This window comes from Somniosus microcephalus, unplaced genomic scaffold (assembly GCF_052327205.1).
Source record: "Somniosus microcephalus isolate GS21.2 unplaced genomic scaffold, FLI_Smic_1.0 scaffold105, whole genome shotgun sequence".
Classification (NCBI taxonomy): domain Eukaryota; kingdom Metazoa; phylum Chordata; class Chondrichthyes; order Squaliformes; family Somniosidae; genus Somniosus; species Somniosus microcephalus.
In genome coordinates, this window is record NW_028225292.1 from 335,004 (window position 1) to 358,991 (window position 23,988).

Here is a 23,988-nt window from a genome sequence, read left to right on the forward strand (position 1 = left end):
CCACCTTGTGTACCTTGTTGTACTTTTCCTGTGATGGCTTCCTTTGGTTGTTGGTCTTCTTCCCTGACCGGCATACCTTAGCTATGTGGCCCAGTTTGCCACATTTCCTACATTCCTGGTTCTTAAACCAGCATTGGTTCTGGTCGTGTGTTGTCTTCCCACAACGATAGCATTTTGTTGTACTCGAGGTAATTTGGTCCACACTGAGTGCCGCTGCCTTTAGCTGCATTTCCGCAGTTCCTTTCGCTGCGGCTTCGTGCGATGCTGCTACAAGGACAGCCCTGTCAAGTGTAAGGTCGTTCTCTTCGAGTAGTCGCTTTTGCGTTCCTTCCTTGGACAACCCGCACACGAACTTGTCTCGCAATGCCTCTGTCAGATTCCCTCCAAACTGGCAGTATTTCGCTAGTCTACGCAGTTCGACCAAGTATTCCGCGTTGCTTTCGTCTTTCCGTTGCGTTCTCGCATAGAATTTGAATCGTTCAGCCAACATCAACGGTGTGGGGTTCAAGTGATCCTTCAGAACAGCCACAATATCATCGAAAGTCTGATCCGCTGGTTTAGCTGGTGATAGTAGATGCTTCAAGAGCCCGTATGTCTTTGCGCCCATCGAGTTTAGCAAGGTTATAGCTTTGTCATCTTCTATTTTATTGGCCTCACAATAGATCTCAATGTGTTCCACGTACGTGGCCCAGTCTTCTATCTCGGAATTAAAATCGTTGATGTTACCACGCTTAGGCATCTTCCTCTCTTTCTGATAAACACCACGAATTATTTCTTTAAATTATTATTATTTTTTTCCTAAGATGGCGGTTTTCCCGCGAAAATGGCGGTTTCCCGCGCTTATCTTCTCTCCCCGCCCACTTCAATGGCGGTTTCCCGCTTCTGTCTTCTTTCCCGCCTAATGGCGGCTTCTCGCGTTTCTTCCCTGGCGGGAGGGGTACACTTTCCCCACAGCGACGGCCGCTGGCTTTCAGGTTCACAGCCTGCGCGTCGGCTTCAGGGCTTTCCCCTTTTCTCGGCAGGGCAACTGGCGCTGGGTACACCCCGTTGACGGCGAACAGGTTCAGCCGCTGGGCTGGCTCTCGCACAGTTCCCCTTGCTCGGGCTCTGTCTCTCTCCCGCTCGCTCGGCTCTACCGGCGCTGGGTACACCCCGTTGACGGAGAACAGTTTCAGCCGCTGGACTGGCTCTCGCGCAGTCTCCCTTGGTCGGCTCTGCCTCTCCCGCTCGCTCGGCTCCCAATCGCGCCTCCCAGCCCTCTCGCAGTCCGGTGCTTCCCTCCCCGGCTGCGGCTGAGTTTATCTCTTCCCGCGCCTACGCTCCCGGTCGCAGCGCTTCGTGGCTTCGGTCGCTGCCCGGCTTTTCCCGCCGGTCGCGGTCTAGCTGTCTCACGACGCCGTTGCGTCCCCCAGCCTATTAGTACCGCGGCTTCCTTGCTCCACGCTGCCCCAGTCTCAGCGCCTCTGGACCCGACTTTTGCCCGGCTCCTTTCCCCCTCGACCGTGGTCGAGTGCACAGCCCTTATCCTCCGGTTATTCTTTTCACTTTCCCTTACTCACAGTCACCGTGGCCGCCTTGCTTCTCTTGCTGATCGGTTCACTCCTCACCGTGGCAGAAGGGACAGTCAGTGCCTGTTGCTGATGGAAGTTTTTGTCGCTAAATTCTTCCTCCTTTCTATTGCTGCAGCCTCGAGTTTTCTCCCAGCAGAACGACGAGGGCGGTTGCCTCTTTTCGACGCTCGTTAGTTGCTTCGGAAGTATTGTTGCCGCAGGGTACGATCGGACTCGTCGCCACTGTAAAGTCTGTGGGTTGTTCAGTTAATTAATACACAGACTACAAGAGTAACTTAAAACAGGACTTTACTATTCGAAGGTCAGGGCGAATCTGCCCAATAAATCCTGACACAGCACTTATATACCGGTGTGGTCACCGTCGGTATTACAGTATACAGAAGCCAACAAAGTAGTGCAACACCTAAAGTAGTTCTCTTAAAGGTGGGCGGTTACATACAATAGTTCTCTTAAAGGTAGACAGGTACATACACTACAGCGCTAAAGTGGGGCGTCCGCTAAAGTTTGCGGCCGCCGCCAAATCTAGGCCACTTCTCCGATATTCATTAGCTTCGCCCTACTAGTTCGGGCGAGCGCTAAAACTGCTGTTGGACGCCTCTCTTTGGGCACTAAGCCGGAGGTGGTGATCGATAGCGCCGAGGCCGGGCGCAGCGCAGGTGCGGCCATCTCGTGACTGACAGCAGACACCCTGGCGCCGGCCAGCTCTTAAGGGGGAAGGGTCGACTGTGTCTGCTGCCACGCCCTGGATAGTGGAGCCCTCCAGCTAGGCCTGAACACTGCTGCTGGACCCAAATAGCGCCTGAAGACATGGAGAAGGCCCGTGAACGTGCGCAGCGCTTCTCAGAGCGTGATCTGAGTGTGCTGCTTGCTGCTGTGGAGAAGAGGCGCCATGTTTTGTACCCGGACAATGGCAAGAAGGCGACGGTCCGCGTCTACAGGAGAGCCTAGAGGCATGTCGCCAGCAAGCTGTCAGCCAACAGCGACGTCCCCAGGACCGGTGCCCAATGCCGCAAAAAGTTAAATGACCTCACGCATTGTCAGGGTGAGTACCCTTTCCAATGACCTCCTCATCCTTGCATGTGCACCTCACATTATGGGCAAAGGGACCTGAAAGCTCTAATGGCCAGCCTTCATCCAGCAGCTATGGCACAGGCATGAGCATCAATTGCACATTCTGCACTGAACACACTGGCCAAGCTATTCCACCATGGGAGGCAGTGCACAGCAGTTCATGGCGACACACTGGCCAGGCTATTCCACCATGGGAGGCAGTGCACACCAGATCATGGCGACACACTGGCCAGGCTATTCCACCATGGGAGGCAGTGCACACAAGATCACGGCGACACACTGTACTTAGAGGCCGTCCTTTCTCTTGCAGGCCAAGCTGGCGAATAATCGCAAGAGCCGGACTGCGACTGGGGGAGGACGACCCCATATCCAGCCACTCACCGACCTGCAACATCGCGTGGAGCGCCTCATGGGTCGCCGGGTGATTGGGCCCGTTGCATGTGGAGATGCCGACCCTGTTCTGGGAAGCAATGGTAAGGACATCACCTTTTGCACCTCTCTCGTCCCACTTGCGCATCAGATCTACATCCTTTGCCACTGTCCGACCAATGCGCTGAATGCCACCACTCATGCATCCCGCACTGACGCCCTCTCCTCACTCTAAAGCTACTCTTGTGCCTTCCTGCTTTCAGATGGTCAAGAGGAGGTCCCTCAACTTGCCAGTGACAGACCCTCCGAGGAGGAGCAGGAGGAGGAGCAAGAGGAAGGCGGCCCATCAGGGGAACCCTCAGCCGCGGCCACCCAGGCCAATGTAGGGGACACGTCTTCCCTGGAGGGCAGCGTGGCGGAAGTGTCGAAGGGGAGGGGAGCTCCTGGGACCTGTGTGCTGCAGAAAGGTGGGAGGGGGGTGGAAGCTCGGCGGCCTTCTCCCCAGAGGGGGGATGCGTCGGAGGGGAGTCCAATTGCTGGGCCCAGCGGCCTCCAGCAACGCAGGAAGGGTCGGCCAGCTCGGCGGCCTTCTCCCCAGAGGGAGAGTCCGGCCTCCAGTCAGGAGATGCTCTTCGCCGAGGAGATGGAACGCCTCGAAGACTTGTCCGCGGACTCGGAGCGCCGGCACACGGAGCTCATGGCAGCAGTGGCACGGTTGCCTGAGTCCATCGATTCCCTCTATCGGAGTGTGGCCGAGTTCGGGCCCTTAGAGGCCACCAGTCGGGCGGCATACCGGGCAGATCTTTCAGCGACTGGCCAGGTGATTAGTGGTGCCGTCCAGTCACTGGCTGCTCTGCTGCGGTCAGTGAACAGGTTAACACGGGCACTCACTGCTGCCACACTCGCTGTGTCAGCCAGGCTTCGCCAGGGCACCCGGCGCGCTGCAGCAGCACATCGGTCTGTCCCTCGGCAGATTGGTGCGCATGCTGCAGTGCTGGCCCGGGCGAGTGCCAGTGTCTCAGGCGACCAGCGAGCGCCTGCCATCCGCCAGCTTGCCGCCATTCCTCCAGCCGCCACTGCCACTCCCCCAGTGGAGCTGCCAGGAGCTGCTGCAGCGACTGATGCTGGCCAGCCACAGCTGCAGCAATCAACAGCCGGCCGCTCGACGCCCAGACCTCGACTAGGCCGACCCCCAAGGGCATCTGCCGTCACGACATGTGCCCCTCAGGAGCCTGCCCCCAGCCTTGCAGCAGCCAATGGCCTTACTTTGAGGCGGAGCAGCAGGGCGGGCAGGGGCCACCCAAAGATGGCCAAGGCATCGCCCTAGCGGGCCAAATAGTCGAATGTGTGGCCATTTGTGTTTGTTTCTTGAGGCCGAGAATTGGATGTTTGTTTTTTGAAGGCCGATGATGTGATGTTTGTTTTGGACGAAGGCCGAGAATGACGGCCATTTTAGTTGCCCTATTTTGTTAATCCTCCCCAGGTTGTGGGAGCGAGTAATGTGTTTGAGTGTTTTTTGGGGGTTTCCTCTGTTTTTGGTTTTCATGTGGGAAGGGCCCAGAGTTTGTACAATAAAGCATTTTATTTATTCACATTGTCCATGTTTGATCTTTGAAGTGTTTGTTGCCTTAACCGGCTGAGGGCTTGCGGAGCGGCTGCAATCATGTTCTATCATTGGCACAAGCCATTCCCTGACAGGGGGCCTAGAAGTGACGTTCAATAAGCCGACGATGGGCGGCCCTTGGACCTTGTGCGTCCCTCCTAGGCTGGTACTCCTCCTCCTGAGGTGGTGGTCCAACGTGAGGTGGCAGTGCCCGAGTCCTGCGGATAGCCAGGTTGTGCAGCATGCAGCAAACGACGACGAATTGGGAGACTCGATCCTGCGAATACTGGAGGGCTCCCCCGGAGTGGTTGAGACAGCGGAACTGTTGCTTGAGCACGCCGATTGTTCTATGAGGCTCCTCGTCGCTTGATGGCTCTCGTTGTATGCCTCTTCAGCAGGGGTCGTGGGCGCGCGGAGCGGGGTCATGAGCCAGGTACACAAAGGATAGCCTTTGTCCCCGATAAGCCATCCTCTTGGGGGAGGCTGTGCCTGGAACATGTCAACCACAGTTGTCTGTCGCAGGATAAAGGCATCGTGGCTGCTGCCTGGAAAGCGGGCATTGACAGCTAGGATGCGCTGCCTGTGGTCACACACCAGCTGTACATTGAGGGAATGGTAGCCCTTCCGGTTGCAGTAATCCTCGGCATGCTCAAGAGGTGCCCGCAAAGCCACATGCGTGCAGTCAATGGCGCCCTGCACCATGGGGAAGCCCGCTATTCTTGCAAACCCCACTGCACGCTGCTGCTGCTTGTCCAGGGTCATGGGGAAGGAGATGAATTGATGTCTCCTTCTGAAAAGGGCTTCGGTCACCTGGCGGATGCAGCAATGCACGGCGAACTGGGAGATGTTAGCTATGTCCCCAGTAGGGGATTGGAAGGAGCCGGAGGCATAGAAGTTGAGAGCCACCGTCACCTTCACTGCTACCGACAGAGACGTCCTGCGCATCAGCTGTGGCTGCAGATCTCTCTGAAGCAGCCGGCAGATGTCTGTAACCACCTCCCTTCGGAATCGCAGCCTCCTAACACACATCGCGGCAGACATGGTCAGATAGGAGGTCTGCTGGCGGTATACCCTGCGTGGGTAAGGCCTCAGTTGGCGACGCCTGTTGCCCCCTCTGCGTCTAGCCAGGGCTGCCACTCTCTCACGGCGTCTGTAAGCCCTTCTGGCATAAGGCTGAAATTCAGCGTTGCCACCCAATGCAGCCCCCATTATATGCTGGCAAACACGGAGCTCTGAATGAAGGCTAAGATAATTGGTAAGCTCTGGCCTGAGCCAAAAATACCTGTCCAAGTGTTGGTCCAAAGCAGTAAACTCTCCTCCTTGGTCTCTGTCCAAAAAACCGTTGCACAAGAGTGAATGCTGCAAAATGGCTGGCCTTTATACTGCTGGGTAAGTGCCCTTTAATTAGCGCTCCCCCTGGCCCGGCTGGCCTGTGTACCGTTCCACTTCACAGTCGCTCAGGACGCCCGGCGCACAATGGGCCGGCGCGAGTGAAGTTCCGGTTTGGGGCGCACAAAGGGCGTTGCACTATTAAATGACGTCATGATCTGCGCGCGCAGCAGGGTGCGCGCTAAGACTTTGCGCCGGCGCTAAATGTGTCCTGAAGTTGGGGAGAGGCGCAGATCGCGCTGCGCCCGGGCGATAAGCGCCTAGCGCTCGAGATCTACTCCCCCTAAGGCGCTAACGGCTGGCGCGCCCAACTGAATTTCTAGGCCTGTGTGTCTTCAGATGCTCTTACCTGCACTGATGTAATGTAACTTCTCGCAATCTCCTGTGTAATGAAGTTGTCTTGTTGACCCTTTTCCGTTCAATGTCACAGGTCTCCGCCAGGTAACGCTACAGTGAACAGAGGCAAGAAGCAAAATGATTCCCGAGTACCACAATTGATTAACTTCTCAGAATTAGACTAAAACCAATCCTGTTGCTGACATTTATTTTTCCTGGCTTGTGACCCCATTTTCCTCATTCTTAAACCAAATAATTTTTAACCTTGATAACTGGATTATTAAGCACTAATATATCTCAGTTGGAGACAGTGTGACATTTGAAAGATTCTTTAAATGCCCTAAATTTTCACTTGATAGTCACATTTTTTTAACATGTAAGTATTGCAACTTTCAATAAAAATAATTTTGGTAATACAAAATTCTCTTAAAATGATAAATCCAAATATTAAGATGACTCTATACTTTAATATCATTTTGTATACTGCAGAAACTCAGTAAAGAGTGGAGCACGTTAGTAACAACATTGTCCAAATGGCATTGAGCCCAATGCTCTGACTTGAGAGAGTTATTCTGTTTAATGATAATCCAAAGTAGTAATTAGGGAAAATTAAAAGTCTTGCGTAACAATGCCTCAGTTATATAAAGCTTATTCTTACAGCACAGTGCTGCAATTACTTTAATAAGCATGATAAATATATCTTGCAAAATCATAGCCTTAAGCTTTTTTTCCTCTGTTCAGTAATCATGTTGCTTCAGAAAGCAATAAATTGCCCAGATGGGAGCAATGTAGAGATTCCTGTTTAAATCAGTAGCAAATGATCATATCTAACTTTCAACTTTGTTAGTCCATTGGGAACGACCAGAGCCCAAGTAACACATCCACTCAGTTCTGTTCCTTCTGGCATTGTTTTGAAAGCTGGTAATGACTTGTACAAACTTGAAATGTTTTGCTTAGTCTCCTTCCTAGAGATTTACAAATCATTACTAAGGCAGCAAAAGTCTGCTTCACTTGTCCTGTGTTAACCATATTGAGGTCTAATTCTCCATCAGTCAACATTCCACATTGTTAGAAATGAGAGACAATTAGGCTTTCAATTCTGTTGCGCGTGTGTCTGTGTGTGTATGTGTGTGTGTGTAAGAAAAACAGGGTTAGTGTTCTTTAGGTGCCAAGACACCATGACCCAGGTAAGAGGACAGATGTACACCAGTCACCTTCCAATGCTGCTCTGTAGTTATGTGTAAGAATAGACCACCAGCTTTTCCCCCATGCTGGTGAAGATTTGCCTAGATTTTGTTAATGGCCCCTCTGAAAACATGACTTGGCTCATCATGTGCGCAATAACTGACACCACCTTGGTGTCCTTCCACTCCCTGGTATGGCTTATTGGAATCACAACAAGCTGACGGCTATGTTGCTGGGTATCTAACTTTTTAAAATTCCATTCCCACAGTCAAAACTTACAAAACCTGGAGCTACCAGACCTACTTTGATCTTTGGGTGAGGTATAATGCATAACTGCTAGGTGAATAATATTTTCCAGTGCAGCACAGAAGCATGGCAATTTTGAGTTTAGAGAACTCTGCACTTGACTAGGTCTGGAGGTTTTTCCCCCAGATCTAGAACTTCAGCCCAGTTGACTCATTTCTAACCTGGTGAGGAAGAATTAGATCTTGGATTGATGAGTGCCAGAATATCACAGGGCAGCAGCCTTGGATTATCTCAGTGATAACTAGATATTCACATGGTTGGGACAGATGTGAGCATAAAATCTTCTAAAATTATGTAGGTTTAAAAAAAAATCAATATTAATGGAAAATGGAAGATTTTTTGCTTACCTCTCCCCTTGGTGAACTGAGGGTCAGTACAAATCTGCAGAGTAGACTTGCTGCAGAAACTCTGAATCAACAACTCCTTCATGGAATTCACCTGATCAGTAATCAAGATTTTAACTTTTTAAATACACTTAATCAACCCCAAAATTATTAAAGCTTTTAAAATGGTTGCCTGGCACAGAGGAAGGATGAGATCCTGAAACAAGCATTTGAGGGTTAACAAATACATGTGTTTTTGTTTCCCCTTGGGCTGTTGACATTGGTATGTTTTGATTCCTATAAAACCCTACATTAAACAACTAATGCTGTTGAACTGTTAGTAGAACAGAGCGTCCTGTAGTGGTAAACTGTAAAGAACAGTTAAAGAACTATAAAGAAAGAACTTGCATTTATATAGCACGTTTAGTGTCCTCGTGATGTCCCAAAGCATTTCACAGACAATGAAGTACTTTATAACTGTTGTAATGTAGGCAAAAGCAGCAGCCAATATGAGCACACCAAGCTCCCACAAACCGCAGTGAGATAAATGACCATATAATCTGTTATTAGTGATGTTGGTTGAGGGATAAATGTTGCCCAGAACACCAGGAGAACTCCCCTGCTCTTCTTTGAATAGTACGATGGAATCTTTTATGTCCACCCGAGAGGGTAGACAGAGCCTAGATTTAGCATTTCATCAAAGAGGGCACCTCCGACAGTGCAGTACACCCTCAGTAACACATTGAAATGTAGATGATGTGCTCAAGTCTCCGGAGTGGAGCTTAACCCACGACCTTCTGACTCAGAGGTGAGAGTGCTACCACTGAGTCAAGGCCAACACTAGTTGTGAAAAGACTCTAAAATCTCTAGTTTGTGATGGAGATTCAGCAGAACAGCTGATTGAACATTCAGCATGTTCAATCAGCATGGTGACATCACACACCAAAATGACACAAAGAGCTCGACCCTGACTGAAACTCTTTTTCCCTCTTTTAATTTATGTTGCATGTTTAGATTGGAGATTCATAAAAGTGGTCAACACAGCCCAGCTAATTTAAGAAAGAAAAGGAATGTATTTCATTGTAAGAATCCTGGACATTAGTCTTACCACTTTGTTTATTTTAACAACAGTGAATAACAATGCTAATTACTTCTGTTTTCCAGTAGGTGAATTTATTCTATAGGATTTTACTAGCCTTAATAACAGAAACTTGGTCATTCAGGCATCTTCTGCAAGAATAGGAAAGTAATCAAAGTAGCAAAACTGCACAGCCCCTTCCATAGAAACATAGAAGATCGGAGCAGGAGTAGGCCATTCGGCCCCTCGAGCCCGTTCCGCCATTTAATGAGATCATGGCTGATCATCCAAATTCAGTACCCTGTCCCTGCTTTCTCCCCATATCCCTTTAGCCGTGTAGAAGTGCCTTACTTCTTAGCTCTGGGTAATGACTCAATACACACTTGGATTCGTCAGACGGACAGGCCTTTTATTTTCTCTTCTTGCAAGGGGAATCAGCACCTCTACTCAAGGGGTGAGGCTACTATTCCAATGATACAGCGTAAGCGTTCCATATTTATACAGTGTAACAAACAAGTTTGATTGACATTCCTTTGTTCCTCTATCAGGATACATTTTAGATTAATCATCAGGTAGAAATAACATATTGACAGAAGGATCCTGGACACATAAGTCAACCGTTAATCTATAACAGGGCATGAATCGTGTAACCGGAGGTCCTCTTTAATCATATATTGGGAGGCTAGCTTTGCTTACGGTCACAAGTTATCAGGTCACTGGTTACATCAAAGGAACTCATTATTTCACTTCTACATTCTCATTAGGTGGGCAGACATCTGTTCTTGGCTGTAGTCCGAGTACGTGCAATAGCTCTAGTTACACATCGACACTTGCCCAGTGTCAAGTCTGAAAACTTTTACCCAGCAAGCACTTAAAATTAACCCCTTATATCATGTAGATTTCCTCATTCCCCCCTTTTGTCCTTTCTAAGGACAATCTATTTCGCTAAGTTTAAGAAACTCTACATCAAAGGTCTCACCCTTAATATCCTCATATTCAGACATCATTGGTACTGGAGGAGTTGACGTTAATAAGGAAAGGACTTTTCTACACAATTTTAAACAACCAATCAATAAACTAACTAAAATTATCATCACAATTGCGATTAAGGCTTCCAAAATTTGCTTTCCTAGTGCTCCTCCCCATCCTGAAATCCAATCCCACATGGACCATGGTTCAGGTTGACGTAGTTTCTCTACAGCCTCCTTTATGTGGTTTACCAGATTGGTGATATTCTCTGAGCTATCTGGGATATAGGTGCAACATTCGGTTTTTATGATTGCACATGTGCCCCCTTCTTTTGCCAACAAATAGCCCAGAGCCATGTGGTTTTGTAAGGCAACAGTGCGCAAAGCCACCATTTCTGCGTTTACATCACTAAGAGCATCAGCAGTATCATTGGCTATTTGTTCCAACACTGCTGCCATGTTTATAGATTCTCTTGCTAACTTCCCTGTTCCATACCAGGGAAATGCTATAGCAAAGAACTTTTCAGTTTCTGTAATGGCTCGTTTTGCTCGTGTCCCAGGGTGGCTATCCAAAGATGAAATGTGATGTATATAAGGCACTACATATCCCAAATAACATGACCCAGTCCAATTTTGTGGTAACCAAGGGTATGCTCTATGCCCACAGATGAAATAGGTGTTATTATAGGCTTCAAATTTGTTCCATATCTGGTGCATCATTCCTATTCCTTGTTCTCCTTTCCAGATTTTTTTACTAGTCAAATTTTGTACTGTGGACAGGTTCCACCGTCTCCAATAGGGCCATTCGACTGCACCCGGTGGTTTAGTAGTAGTTTTAGTCAAAGTGTAGTTACATTTGCACTCACTCCATCCAACCATCAATCCTTCTCCATTGTCGTTTACCAGACAGACTTCTTTTGTTTTATTTACGGTTCCCATTGACGTCACTAATAGACTCTCTGGATTCCTTTGATTATCATATTGGGGATGAAACCATCCTTCGAATTTCGTTAGGTTATATCCTGCTCCCTTCCACTCATCTTCTAGTTGTTCTGGATCTGTCTTAAGTTTTCTTTTCTGAGTGGCTAATGTTGAAATAAAGGGCTCTGTAACTGGATTGTTACAAAACATTGGCCTGGCCGTCAGGGCCAGTCCTCCCTTTGGATTACCACTACAGATAACTCCTTCATTCACAATTCTTTCACTTGGTGACACAGTATCGGGGCATATAACCCATAGCTTATCAAGCTTCTGTCCACTATCTTCTTCTACTATCTTATTCTGCCTAATCCTAAGACTCAGGGGTTGATACGGGGGTACCTGCATAGTGTGATCCTGAAGCTGAACCTTCATAGTCTCGTTATAGCATATAATATAAAAGAAATCACTGTTTAAAAGTACACATTCTTCTATGCATGGTTTGCCCTTCAGGGGATCTGGGTAAATCAATATGGCAGTTTCAATTATCGTTGACAAAGAGAACAGTCTTGTTAAAGTCCAAATCCAGTTCATCTTGGCAGCGTATTGTCTTCAACTGATGCCTTCTTACAATGGGACGCATGTATCCATGTTGGTCGCTCCTTTACTTTCACAGCGGTGTTTGTGGTCAGGAGTACTTGGAAGGGTCCCTCAAATCTGGGTTGAAGGCTATTCTTTCGCTTGAAGATTTTTATATAGACGTTTATCTCCTGGCTCGAAAGTATGGCACTTTCCTTCAGCGGGATCGACCTGGGCTTCCTTCACCTGTTGATGGAAACTAGGAATGCATTTGGTTAGTGCAATGCAATAACTCAACATATCTTCCTCCATTTTATGAATGTCCATTTGTTTAGCTGTTAAAGGTGCCGAAAAGGGCAATCTTTGTGGTCTTCCCATGACGATCTCGTGAGGCGACAATCCTGTAGTTCTGTTGGTAGCAGACCGCATTGTCATTAAAGCTATGGGTAACAGATCAACCCATTTAAGTCCAGTTTCTTTACACAGTTTTGCAAGCTTGTTTTTCAGCATCCCGTTATATCTTTCCACTAGTTCAGCCGACTGTGGATGATAACTGCAATGGAGGTGCTGGTTAATCTGTAAGGCTTTGCATAGTTCCTTAATCACTGTTCCCGTAAAATGGGACCCATTGTCACTTGACAGTTTTGCTGGTATCCCAAAGCGAGGTACAATGTCCTTCAATAAACATTTAGCAACAGTGGTAGCGTCATTCTTTCTGCAAGGAAAAGCTTCAATCCATCTTGAAAACATATCAATAATAACTAATACATATTTAAAGCTCATACATACAGGTAGTTCAATAAAATCCATTTGCAAGTGTACAAAAGGGCCCATGGGGTTTGGGTGGGATGCGGGCTGTACCTTCTTTATTTTCCCTGCATTCATGGTCTGGCAGATAGTACAATTTTCACATATTTGTTTTGCCAACTTTGAGATTCCTGGTGCATACCAGGTCTTGAGGATATAGTCCGCCATCCCCCCTTTGCCCGCATGGGTGAATTTATGAACACATCGGGCAATTGGTGATAGTAATGATTTGGGTGCCACCATGCGGCCGTCATGATGAACCCATAAGCCGTCAGTGTTTTTTAAAACAATGATTAACAACCCATTCCTTTACTTCATCAGAACTGGCCCTATCTTGATGGATCAGCACATCATCTAAGGACGGGGGCTGCGGTATCTCTGGCTTTTCCCTAACAGGGAAGGCTGAAACTTGTCGTTCAGTACTTGATATAGCTACTGACTTAGCAGCGCTATCTGCAGCAGCGTTTCCAAGCACAACCTTGTCCAAATGCCCCGTGTGCGCTTGGCACTTAATAATTGCAATCTGTTTACGTCTCTGAATAGCTAGTAAAAGATTTTGCACTTCTTGTGCATTTTTAATCTGGGTTCCCGAGGAAGTCAGGTAACTGCGAATTTTCCAAATTTGTCATGCTCATGTCTGGTTATTTCTGAATAGTTCAATATCCATTGTCTACAATAGCCAGTCATTCCTAGAAAATGCTTCATTTCTCTTTTAGTTTTTGGCAACGATGTGTTGCAAATGACCTTTATTCTATCCGGCGTTAACTCCCTGTTTTAACAATGATTCCATCACTGGCTCAATTCCTTTTTCTGCTTTCTCTGACAATGGATACTGTGACCTTTTGGGTAATGGTGCAGCTGGATTAATTGTAATTTTATAGGGCTGTGCAGTCTAATAGTTAGGAGGTATTTTAAATCTTGTCCTGTTTTGTCATAGCAGGCCGTGCAGTGCAATTTTCAATGCCATTTCCCTAGTTTCAGGGATTCCTGGTATTGTTTTATGGAGCTTGTCCCCACGCTCCTAACAGACTGACAAGTTTGGGACTCAAACTTGGGTCGGCAATTTCCCATGCATAAAGAACAGGGTGTTTTATTTCTGTTACTGAGTACGCATATGCCTTATCTACTTGGATTTCTACCGTTACTCCTGATGGGGAGCGAATGATTGTAGCATTCATTTTGCACAGCAAGTCTCTTCCACATAAATTCATAGAGACATCTCCTGATAACAGAAAGGAGTGTTCTTCCTCAAATTCTTCTACTTTTACTGTGGGGGGAGTCGATTGATTCAAGCATTGTAGTATTCCAGCCAATCCAGCTATCGGGGTCTTTTCCCCATTAATAGGCATTCCTTCAGAATATCCTTTCCCTAACACCGAAAAGGTTGCTCCTGTATCTACTAAAATGACATAGGTCTCCCAGCTATTTGCATTTTAACTTCAGGTTCGCTGCGTGAATTTAAAGAAACAACCGGCATTTGGTGGTCTGTGGCGCCTGGGGCTGCTGGTGTCAGTCAGTAATTCTGATCTCTTTCTCCTAAATCCCTGTCCGTTTGTAGGGTAACCTCCTGACTGGTCCGAAAAAGGGTTATGGACAGTGAAATTAGGGCCTTTATTCTCCAACGGAGGTCCATTATTGGAGGTTTGGTTCTGACAATTTTTCGCAGGGCATTGGTTTGCCCAATGTCCGGGTTGTCCGCAATTGTAACAATTACCAGATCGTCCATACCCTCTTATTCTACCACGTCTTCCTCTATATTCCCCTCTATTCATCCTTCTATAGTTACCTTGTTATCCTACCATAATAGAGGAGAAAGGTGTTTCTTCAGGGTAATTTTTTTTTCTTCTGACTCAACAAACAGAGGCAGTCTTTTTATCTGGCTGTTCTCTATTTCTCTCTTGTCCGTTAAACATTCCTCGAGGCAAGTAATTCTTTCTATGTTAAATGACTATCTGAGGGAAAGGGTCTAGTCTTATTTACAGTCCATTTGGACCAATTTGGTAGGTGATCAATGGATGATTGACCAGTTCTTTAACATAAAGGCTGCTGGCGTGCCTTTCTCGGGTGGCTTACTGGTGCTAGCACCCATTTTAGCAGCTTAAATGGTTCACTTAAAACAATCTAAACTCCCGTGACAATCCATGATCTGCGTTGTACGCCCCTACAGATCAGATTAATAAACTATACATACGTATAAAACTCGAGGGTTCTCAACCCTCGTGGAAGGTATTTCTAACTGGGGAAAATACTGAATCCACAATAGCTTAGTGTATCATGTAAAAGACATCACTATTTTCTCAATAATACATTCCGCCGCGGGACTCACTTCCCCGGCTTGGGTTTTTTCCAACCCCTTCTGCAGTTTTTTTTTCAGCTTAAATATTTTAGTTAAAACATACAACAATTCCGTAACACTCTATGATCTGCGTGGGACGCCTCTACAGATCAGACATGACTAAACATTAATACATATAACAATAAACAATAAACAATACACTTGTTAAACAACAACCAAAGTGTTACTAAATCCCCAACCTATGCAGCCTTACTGGACAAAGCTGCAAAGTTGATTGATAATAACAAGTAGTTAAATACTCACTCTCAAACATTAAACATTGACACTGTGTTTCAGACAACCGCCCACTCTTCTCTTTTTTTTAACCCTATTCCCGTTAGCCAAATCTTTAGCAAAAAGGGCCTTCAGTTTGTCCCAGCTAACTTCAAGCTCTTCTCTCCTTCTACCCTACTCCCTTTAGCCAAATCTTTAGCAAAAAGGGCCTTCAATTTGTCCCAGCTAACTTCAAGCTGGAACCTTGCTAGTTCAATTTCCAGTAAATCGCTAGCTCCTTAGTTAATCAAATTCCTGACTTAACCTTCTCTCTCAGCAAGCTGGAACCTTGCTAGTTCAATTTCCAATAGATCGCTAGCTCCTTAGTTAATCAAATTCCTGACTTAACCTTCTCTCTCTGGTACCTTTATACAGTCCTTTTCTGCACGATCCTGTTCGCGGGGCGTCAGCGCCTCATGGCTGGTCCTCAGTTCCGTTTCTGAAAGGGAAGCAGTCACAACGGCAGTTTAACCTCCGAACCTTGAGAGTCAATTACCCGATGGCAGTACTGTCCAATGGAATAAACAGACTATGCGCAGCTATGCTTCTGGCAGGGAAAGTCCCAAAAATGTGGCAAAACACCACCTTCGGCCGATGGGATTTTCCCAACCGAGCAACGTACTCGGCGTCTGTTAACTCACCAATTGGTACAGCAAGCCATCTCGGTGGAACCTCCAAATTGTAGAAGTGCCTTACTTCTTAGCTCTGGGTAATGACTCAATACACACTTGGATTCGTCAGACGGACAGGCCTTTTATTTTCTCTTCTTGCAAGGGGAATCAGCACCTCTACTCAAGGGGTGAGGCTACTATTCCAATGATACAGCGTAAGCGTTCCATATTTATACAGTGTAACAAACAAGTTTGATTGACATTCCTTTGTTCCTCTATCAGGATACATTTTAGATTAATCATCAGGTAGAAATAACATATTGACAGAAGGATCCTGGACACATAAGTCAACCGTTAATCTATAACAGGGCATGAATCGTGTAACCGGAGGTCCTCTTTAATCATATATTGGGAGGCTAGCTTTGCTTACGGTCACAAGTTATCAGGTCACTGGTTACATCAAAGGAACTCATTATTTCACTTCTACATTCTCATTAGGTGGGCAGACATCTGTTCTTGGCTGTAGTCCGAGTACGTGCAATAGCTCTAGTTACACATCGACACTTGCCCAGTGTCAAGTCTGAAAACTTTTACCCAGCAAGCACTTAAAATTAACCCCTTATATCATGTAGATTTCCTCAGCCGCAAGAAATATATCTAACTCCTTGAATATATTTAATTAATTGGCCTCAACTGCCTTGTGTGGTAGAGAATTCCACAGGTTCACCACTCTCTGGGTGAAGAAATTCCTCCTCATCAGTCCTAAATGGCTTACCCCTTATCCTTAGACGGTGACCCCTGGTTCTGTCCCGCCATCAGGAACATCCTTCCTGCATCTAGTCCTGTTAGAATTTTATAAGTTTCAATGAGATCCCCTCTCATTCTTCTAAACTCTAGCGAAGCCTAATCGACCCAATCTTTCTTCATACATCATTCCTGCCATCCCAGGTATCAGTCTGGTGAATCTTCGCTGCACTCCCTCCATGGCAAGATCATCCTTCCTCAGATAAGGCGACCAAAACTGCACACAATACTCAAGGTGTGGTCTCACCAAGGCCCTGGAGAACTGCAGCAAGACATCCTTGCTCCTGTACTCGAATCCTCTCGCTATGAAGGCCAACATACCATTTGCTTTCTTAACCGCCTGCTGCACCTGCATGCTTACCTTGAGCAACTGGTGCACAAGGACACCCAGGTCTCGTTACACTTCCCCTTTTCCCAATCTATTGCCGTTCAGATAATAATCTGTCTTCCTGTTTTTGCCACCAAAGTGGATAACCTCGCATTTATCCACATTATACTGCATCTGCCATGCATCTACCCAATCACCCAACCTGTCCAAATCATACTGGAGTTTCTCTGCAGCCTCCTCACAGCACACACGCCCACCCAACTTTGTGTCGTCTGCAAACTTGGAGATATTACATCTAGTTCCCTCGTCTAGATCATTTATATATATTTTGTGAATAATTGGGGTCCTAGCACCGATCCCTGCGGTACCCCACTAGTCACTGTCTGCCACTCGGAAAAAGACCCATTTATTCCAACTCTGCTTCCTGTCTGCCAACCAGTTCTCTATCCAAGTCAGTACCTTACCCCCAATCCCATGTGTTTTAACTTTGCACGCTAATCTCTTATGTGGGACCTTCTCGAAAGCCTTCTGAAAGTCCAAATACACCACATCCACTGGTTCTCCCTTATCTATCCTACCAGTTACATACTCAAAAAATTCCAGTAGATTAGTCAAGCATGATTTACCTTTTGTAAATCCATGTTGACTTTGTCCGATCCTGTCACTGTTTTCCAAGTGCTCTGCAATTACATCTTTTATAATGGAACTAGCATTTTCCCCATTACTGATGTCAGGCTTACCAGTCTATAATTCCCTGTTTTCTCTCTCTCACCTTTTTTGAATAGTGAGGTTACATTAGCTACCCTCCAATCCATGGGAACTGTTCCAGAGTCTATAGAATTTTGGAAGATGACCAGCAATGAATCTACTATTTCTAGGGCCACTTCCTTAAGTACCCTAGGATGTAAATTATCAGGCCCTGGGGATGTTTCGGCCTTCAATCCCGTCAATTTCCCTAATACCATTTTCCTACAAATACTGATTTCTTTCAATTCCTCCCTCTCATTAGACCCTATGTTCCGACATCTCTGGGAGGTTATTTGTGTCCTCCTTTGTGAAGACAGAACCAAAGTATGTATTTAATTTGTCTGCCATTTCTTTGTTCCCCATTATAAATTCCCCAGATTCTGACTGCAAGGGACCTACACTTGACTTCACCAATCTTTTTCTCTTCACATATCTATAGAAGCTTTTACAGTCAGTTTTTATGTTCTCTGCAAGCTTACTCTCATTCTATTTTCCCCCTCTTAATTAATCCCTTTGTCCTCCTTTGCTGGATCCTAAACTACTCCCAATCCTCAGGTTTGCTGCTTTTTCTGACCAATTTATATGTCCTCTCCTTGGATCTTATGCTATCCCTAATTTCCCTTGTTAGCCATGGTTGAGTCTCCTTTTTTGTTTTATTTTTATGCCAAACAGGGATGAACAAATTCTGTAGTTCATCCATGTGATCTTTAAATGTTTGCCATTGCCTATCCACCGTCAACCCTTTAAGTAACATTCCCCAATCCATCCTAGCCAACTTGCACCTCATACCATCGTAGTTTCCTTTATTTAAATTCAGGACCCTAGACTCGGAGTCAACTACTTCACTCTCCATCTTAATGAAGAATTCTATCATATCCATTCGAAAGACTGATTTATGGATAAAGAAAGACTCAGGACGTCGCAAGGTGCTTTACAGCCAATGAAGTACTTTTGCAGTGTAGTCACTGCTATAATGTAGGAAATGCAGCAGCCAATTTGTGCACAGCAAGGTCCCACAAAATAGCAAAGTGATAATGACCAGATAATCAGATCCATTGTAATAGAAGGAAATTGTTTGTCTTTGTGTGCAATCAATTTTGAATCAGAAGCAAAGATTGAAATACAATACAAGTTCCAAAATTGTATGTAATGGTAGCTTGTGTAGATTGTATTGAACATTATATTTGCATTCATTTCTTGGTTAGTTCTGGTCTTTTTTATTTGAGTGATTAATTTAAGCATCCAAGGCATGAGATTTTTGATCTTCCCTGAGGCGGATTGGTGAAAAGTTGGGATGTGCTCCTTAGTTGTAGAAGAGTTTACTCTTCGCCTGTTTAAAGGTGCTCCTGGGCGGAGCACTACTCGGCTCAAGTGCAACAGTGCAGTTGAAACACTCGGTGGTAATGGCTGGGCTGGATAGTCAGTCCCCAGGGAGCCTGCACGGCTACACTCTCTGCTCCCATCAGCAGCAGCACTGAACCAGTTACAACTGCAGCAAAATGCACTTTGGAGAAAAGATGCTCTTCCAAAGAGTTTAGCTGCTCCACTGTTAACCCCAGCTGAGTGAGTGAACTAACTGCTGTGCGATGTCTTTCATTTCCCCCAGCTGAAACTACTGCATTTTCTGCAAAGCTCATTGGCAAGACTTTAATAGGCAACAGTATACATTTTTAAAAAAACATTGACAATTTTACCCTTACTTCTGGAAAATGGTTTGCAGTGCAGAAAAGGAAAACAAGTAGCTGGTGGTTTCAATTTATTTCCTATTGCTTTACCATCAGTTTTAACATCCATTGCCATTAAACAAATGGAAAATATCCCCATAAACGGCAACCCTCGTAACATTTCATCTAGATTTCCAAATCACATTTTTATTTGTGAGCTAAATTATCACCAAATCTACCTTTCAATGTGATGTAAACCTTTACTAGTTGCAAAATGTTTGTGCCCAATGAAGTTTGCGTGAATTCTGTTTTGAACAGAAATACATGAAGTATCTTCTAGGCCTGCAACGCCCATTGTGAAAATTGAGATAGAAGTTGTCAATCTAATGTTGGTTCTTTGTTTTATTGGACACTACAGAAGAGCTGAGAATTGAATTGTTCTTCTGGCAATATAAAATGCAATGCTGTTTTTTTAAAACTTTATTTTCCTAATTGGTGGTGAACTTCTTGCTATAAAGGAAAAAAATCCCTAAGATTCGTAGCATTAGATTTGAGAAATCATATTAAGGAACGATGGTCTGAAATTACTTGAACTCTCACGATTATGTTGGAATTAACAAGAGGCTGAAGTCACTCATGAATATTCCCCAATCCTTTGGTAAAAGGATTTAGGAATGGGATTGTAGAGTTATGGAGAGGACCTCACAAAAACTCAGTAACTAATGACAGTACCAAACCACCCTACCTTTAGAAAGTTGGGCAGCATTTCTAGTAACTGTTGCCATAATTTGCAGACAACTATGAATAATTATGCAAATTAGTTGAATCTGCAAAATTGCAAGCAGTCAGTAACTGAGGTGCTGACTCGTGTTGTACCAGGCATTCAAGCCTAAACTTCAACCTGATCTTACATTGGCACTATAGTCAACACTAAACCCATTTTTACTGGGTTAGGTAACTAACCATATCTACTTCATTAACAGATCAGTATTTAACCTATGGTATGGACGCAATATGTAGTGAAACCCGTGGGATATGATTTATTTACCACTTGCAGCAGTGGCTGGAACACCCTTTATAGACTTTGCAGCTCGTAAGTTATCAGATCAGCTCATTCAGGGGATTTAATTCATACCTCCTCGATCTTCATAATGTAAAGGTAAAATTACTCTGGTTTCCTCTCTAATTAATGATCGTGTAATGAAACTGCATTCTCAGAAATCACATAGTTCAAAGCCATGTGTTCTTTTGATTTCATTAGTAGGACATTCATTATGAAGAAAAACAGGAGATCTCCCATTTTGCACAAAATGGAATTTTGGCCCCAGGTGTTTTTCCTGAGAGTATTGTAATCATCATAGAATCATACTAATACAACACATCTAGACAGAATACCTTTTAAAAAAATACTTAACTAGGTAATTTGACCCTTACAAAACAAAACCCCAGTACAACAAACAAATAAATTTGTGATTTACAGGAGAAAAAAGGAAATAGCTTTTTTTTTTTTATTAACCTCTTTAAATTGGAAGATGTTTTAAAAGTACATTTAACTGAGAAACAAATAGCTGCTCAAGCAGCTTTAATCTCACTTTTGTTTGCCTCACAGAAAAAATACATAAACTGATTTGAGAAATAAAACTCTTCTCTATGTCGACCGCAGAGTCAAAAACTTTGAATACAGAGTGCACGTGAACTGCACGGTGAAAGGAAAGAGGCCTACCTGCTCTTTACAGCACCAGTGTTCCAGCTAAGTGGCAGTGTCCTTGAAGGCAGCAGAAAATGATTCATGCACAGGATAGCTGCTCAGGCTGGACTGCCTTGAGGTTTGAAGTTCCAGATCAGGGCGATGTGTACAAAAGTAGCTGAAGAGCAAGAGGATTGAGCTGAAAGAATTAGGAACCTTTTCTCATTAGTGTGAGCCAATCAGATTGCAGTGACAGTTAGTTGCCGGAGTCTCAGTTCTGGGATGTAACTAGCAAAATCTGACTAAAGTGATGATGGTGGAATGCAACAAATCAACTATTTTGGGAATAGTGGGAAAAAATTGGGGAATACTTATGGATTCACTAGATCACAAGATTTGAAACAAGATGGCTGTTCAGTGCATTTGACCTTATCCTTACAGAATACTCGCCCTTGTGCTCTCCTTTAACAGTAGTGAGCTATTTCATAAATGAGTTCAGCGCCTTGGCCTCAGCCATCCTTCCTAGAAACCCATTCCAGCTGTTGCTCACCATTTGTAAAGAAATAATTCTTGGACTCGGTCTCAAACTTTCACAGCCCTGAACCTGTGACCTCTCATCATGCTACCTTTGCATATTTGAAAGTGGTTCGGTTTGGGGCCCCTACCTTTTACTAGGCAATGATACTAAATACTACCTACTGGTGTCAGATTCACAGACGTATGATTGTGAAAATGCATATTTGCAATAGGTAATATCAAAATAGATTGATTTAGCTCAATGCTTAAACTTAACAGTGAATCTGCTCAGGGCCCCGGACAGGCTCAGGGTCTCATGTAGTTACACGGTCCGGACGATGCTCCTGCAGGAGCCGTCGGGGGACTGGGGAATGATCCAGGAGTCATCAGAGGAGCAAAGTATGGATAAGACCAAGAAGGTTCCTGGTTTGTTTCCTGATCTGTGCGAAGTTGGTTGACCTCAGCCAAGCAGCTGGTAGGGGTACCACAATTGGGTTTGGCATCACTGAGTTAGGGCAGGGGGAAAGTGGCCAGAGTTACCACTCTTAGTTAGTATACAGTGGCCTTGAAGTGTGGATGTTGGGCAAAGACCTAGATGCCTCCCTATGCAAAGTGTCTTGGCTTCACTAATGAAGGGGTTGTAAGTGAGACAAGAGGGCTCCTGGTGCATCTGGAATTGGACCCTAACAACAAGGGAGACAATTGGTGAAATAAAACCTAGCAATGTCTCGGCACACCAAGCTTTATTTAGGCAGGTTCACTGTAATTAGTTACACAAATGATTTTTCTACCAAAATCATATTTTCAGAAGAATTGTGAATGTAATAAAAACCTAGTGAGAAGAAAAATATGACACTTCATTAAATGTTTTGCTGCTTGAAGAGCTGATCTGCATGGCTATGTTGGCGAAGCAGATCACGATCTTCTGAACCAGTAGTTGTTTGTTATTTACTGGCACAAGTAAGCGGTAACCCCATCATTGGGACCCTTTTTAAAATTCAACTAGCTGAAGAGAATTAGGATCAGCCTTCACTTGGTTCATTTTCTTGTTGGTTCTGTGAGTTCTTTGTTGAACTTGTTGCCTGGAACAGTGAGAACAGATAACCTCATCAAGGGAAATGGCTTTCAGACTTACCGAAGCCGATGGGTGAGTGACCTAAAGCTGAAACACACCAAGCTGGTGTTGGTATTAATATCTAATTCAAATCCCTTACACTGTCAAAATCAATAAATTCTCCAGGCCAGTATTCACAGTCCTCCTGCCACCTCCTCCACACAGATTGACAGTGGGGCTCACAATTCAGACAAAACAACAGATGAATGAAAAATATCTAAAGGGTGTTTGAGTTAATCATGATTCTTTGTAACAGCCCGTTTTTTTCCCTTAAATGGGATCCAGATGGTGAAGTTGTTTCACTTGGCAGTTGGTTTGGAGAAGGGGGGATGCTGGTGTGAAATTGGAATACCTTCCTCTCTAATTTTTTTGTATAATGTTGGCCAGCTCTCCCCGATGGCTCACTGGGGAACATTCACCACTCGGTGAGATGCAGGGCCCTACAGACCAAGAAGACCCAAGTTACAGTCTGTCGTCTGCACTGAGTTTACTGTTTCCAGCTGGTGTGGTTGGGATCCAGCAGTTGGCCTCAGTGCCCTTATCATGAGTGCTTGTGTATATGTGTGGTGTGGATGGAGCTGGGGAAGAGAAATCGGCCATGGTTCTTGCTCCTGGACGAGGACAGAATATGGCTGATGCCTGCACAGAGGCACAACTGCTACCTCTCGCTGTCTAAGCTCACATGTGAAGAATGACCACCTGAGGGACCACGCCATTCAGTGCCACACTAGTGTGTCAGCCTAAATTATACACTCATCTCTGGAGTGGGACTTGAACCCATGACCTTCTGACTCAGAGACGAGAGTGCTATTACTGAGCCACGGAAAAACAGTGACAAAACAGTGAATAATTAAATACTGATGGGACTGAATTGCCTGTGCTTTGCAGGCCGTAATCCCAGGGGTCAAGACTACATATAGCCCTACGGCTGCAGTTTGGAGGTCACAGCAATATCATATTCCAGCGTGAGTCACTGACTTCAGGAGAAAAGGGCAAGAATTCAAAAAGAGGGTTAAAATTATTGAAGAGTTCATTTAAATGTAACTAAATGAGGATTGTTGAGCTGGAACACTCAGTCTTAGTAGGAACTAATCGTGCCACTAAGAGAATGGCCATTTTTATAATCACCTCTGGAAAGTAGCAATCAACAAAGAAGGTTGAATTGTATAACCAAAACAGTAGATTGCACATCAGATGCAGTGCTTTTATCAGACTAGAACTAGAGGCATATGCCATTTTTGGCCAGCAATGCACCAAGACGTTCAAGGCCTGATCGCGGTACAGCTAAGAGCCATGTGACTGATGCCTAGTGTCAGAGGACAGAGTTATGACAAAAGACTGGACAAACTTGGACTTTTCAGCCTATAGAAGAGGTAGACTGAGAAGTGATCTTCTTGAGTTATATT

The 23,988-nt window shown here is 45.2% G+C and overlaps 1 protein-coding gene across 4 annotated transcripts in view; it reads right to left on the bottom strand.

Annotated features, from left to right (window-relative positions):
- Nucleotides 1-21,147, bottom strand: part of LOC147083069 (phosducin-like) — a 66,322-nt gene extending 45,175 nt beyond the window's left edge. Inside the window, exons 1-3 of one of the 4 annotated variants that reach the window (XM_085980299.1) lie at nt 20,989-21,147; nt 8,178-8,268; nt 6,353-6,450 (exon numbers count right to left, since the gene is read on the bottom strand). The gene's annotated coding sequence lies outside the window, so the exon portion shown is untranslated. Of the gene's footprint in view, nt 1-6,352; nt 6,451-8,177; nt 8,269-15,476; nt 15,551-20,988 lie in introns of all 4 variants that reach the window. The other 3 variants (XM_085980297.1, XM_085980296.1, XM_085980300.1) reach the window with 3 other exon arrangements.
- Nucleotides 21,148-23,988: the final 2,841 nt, after the last annotated feature.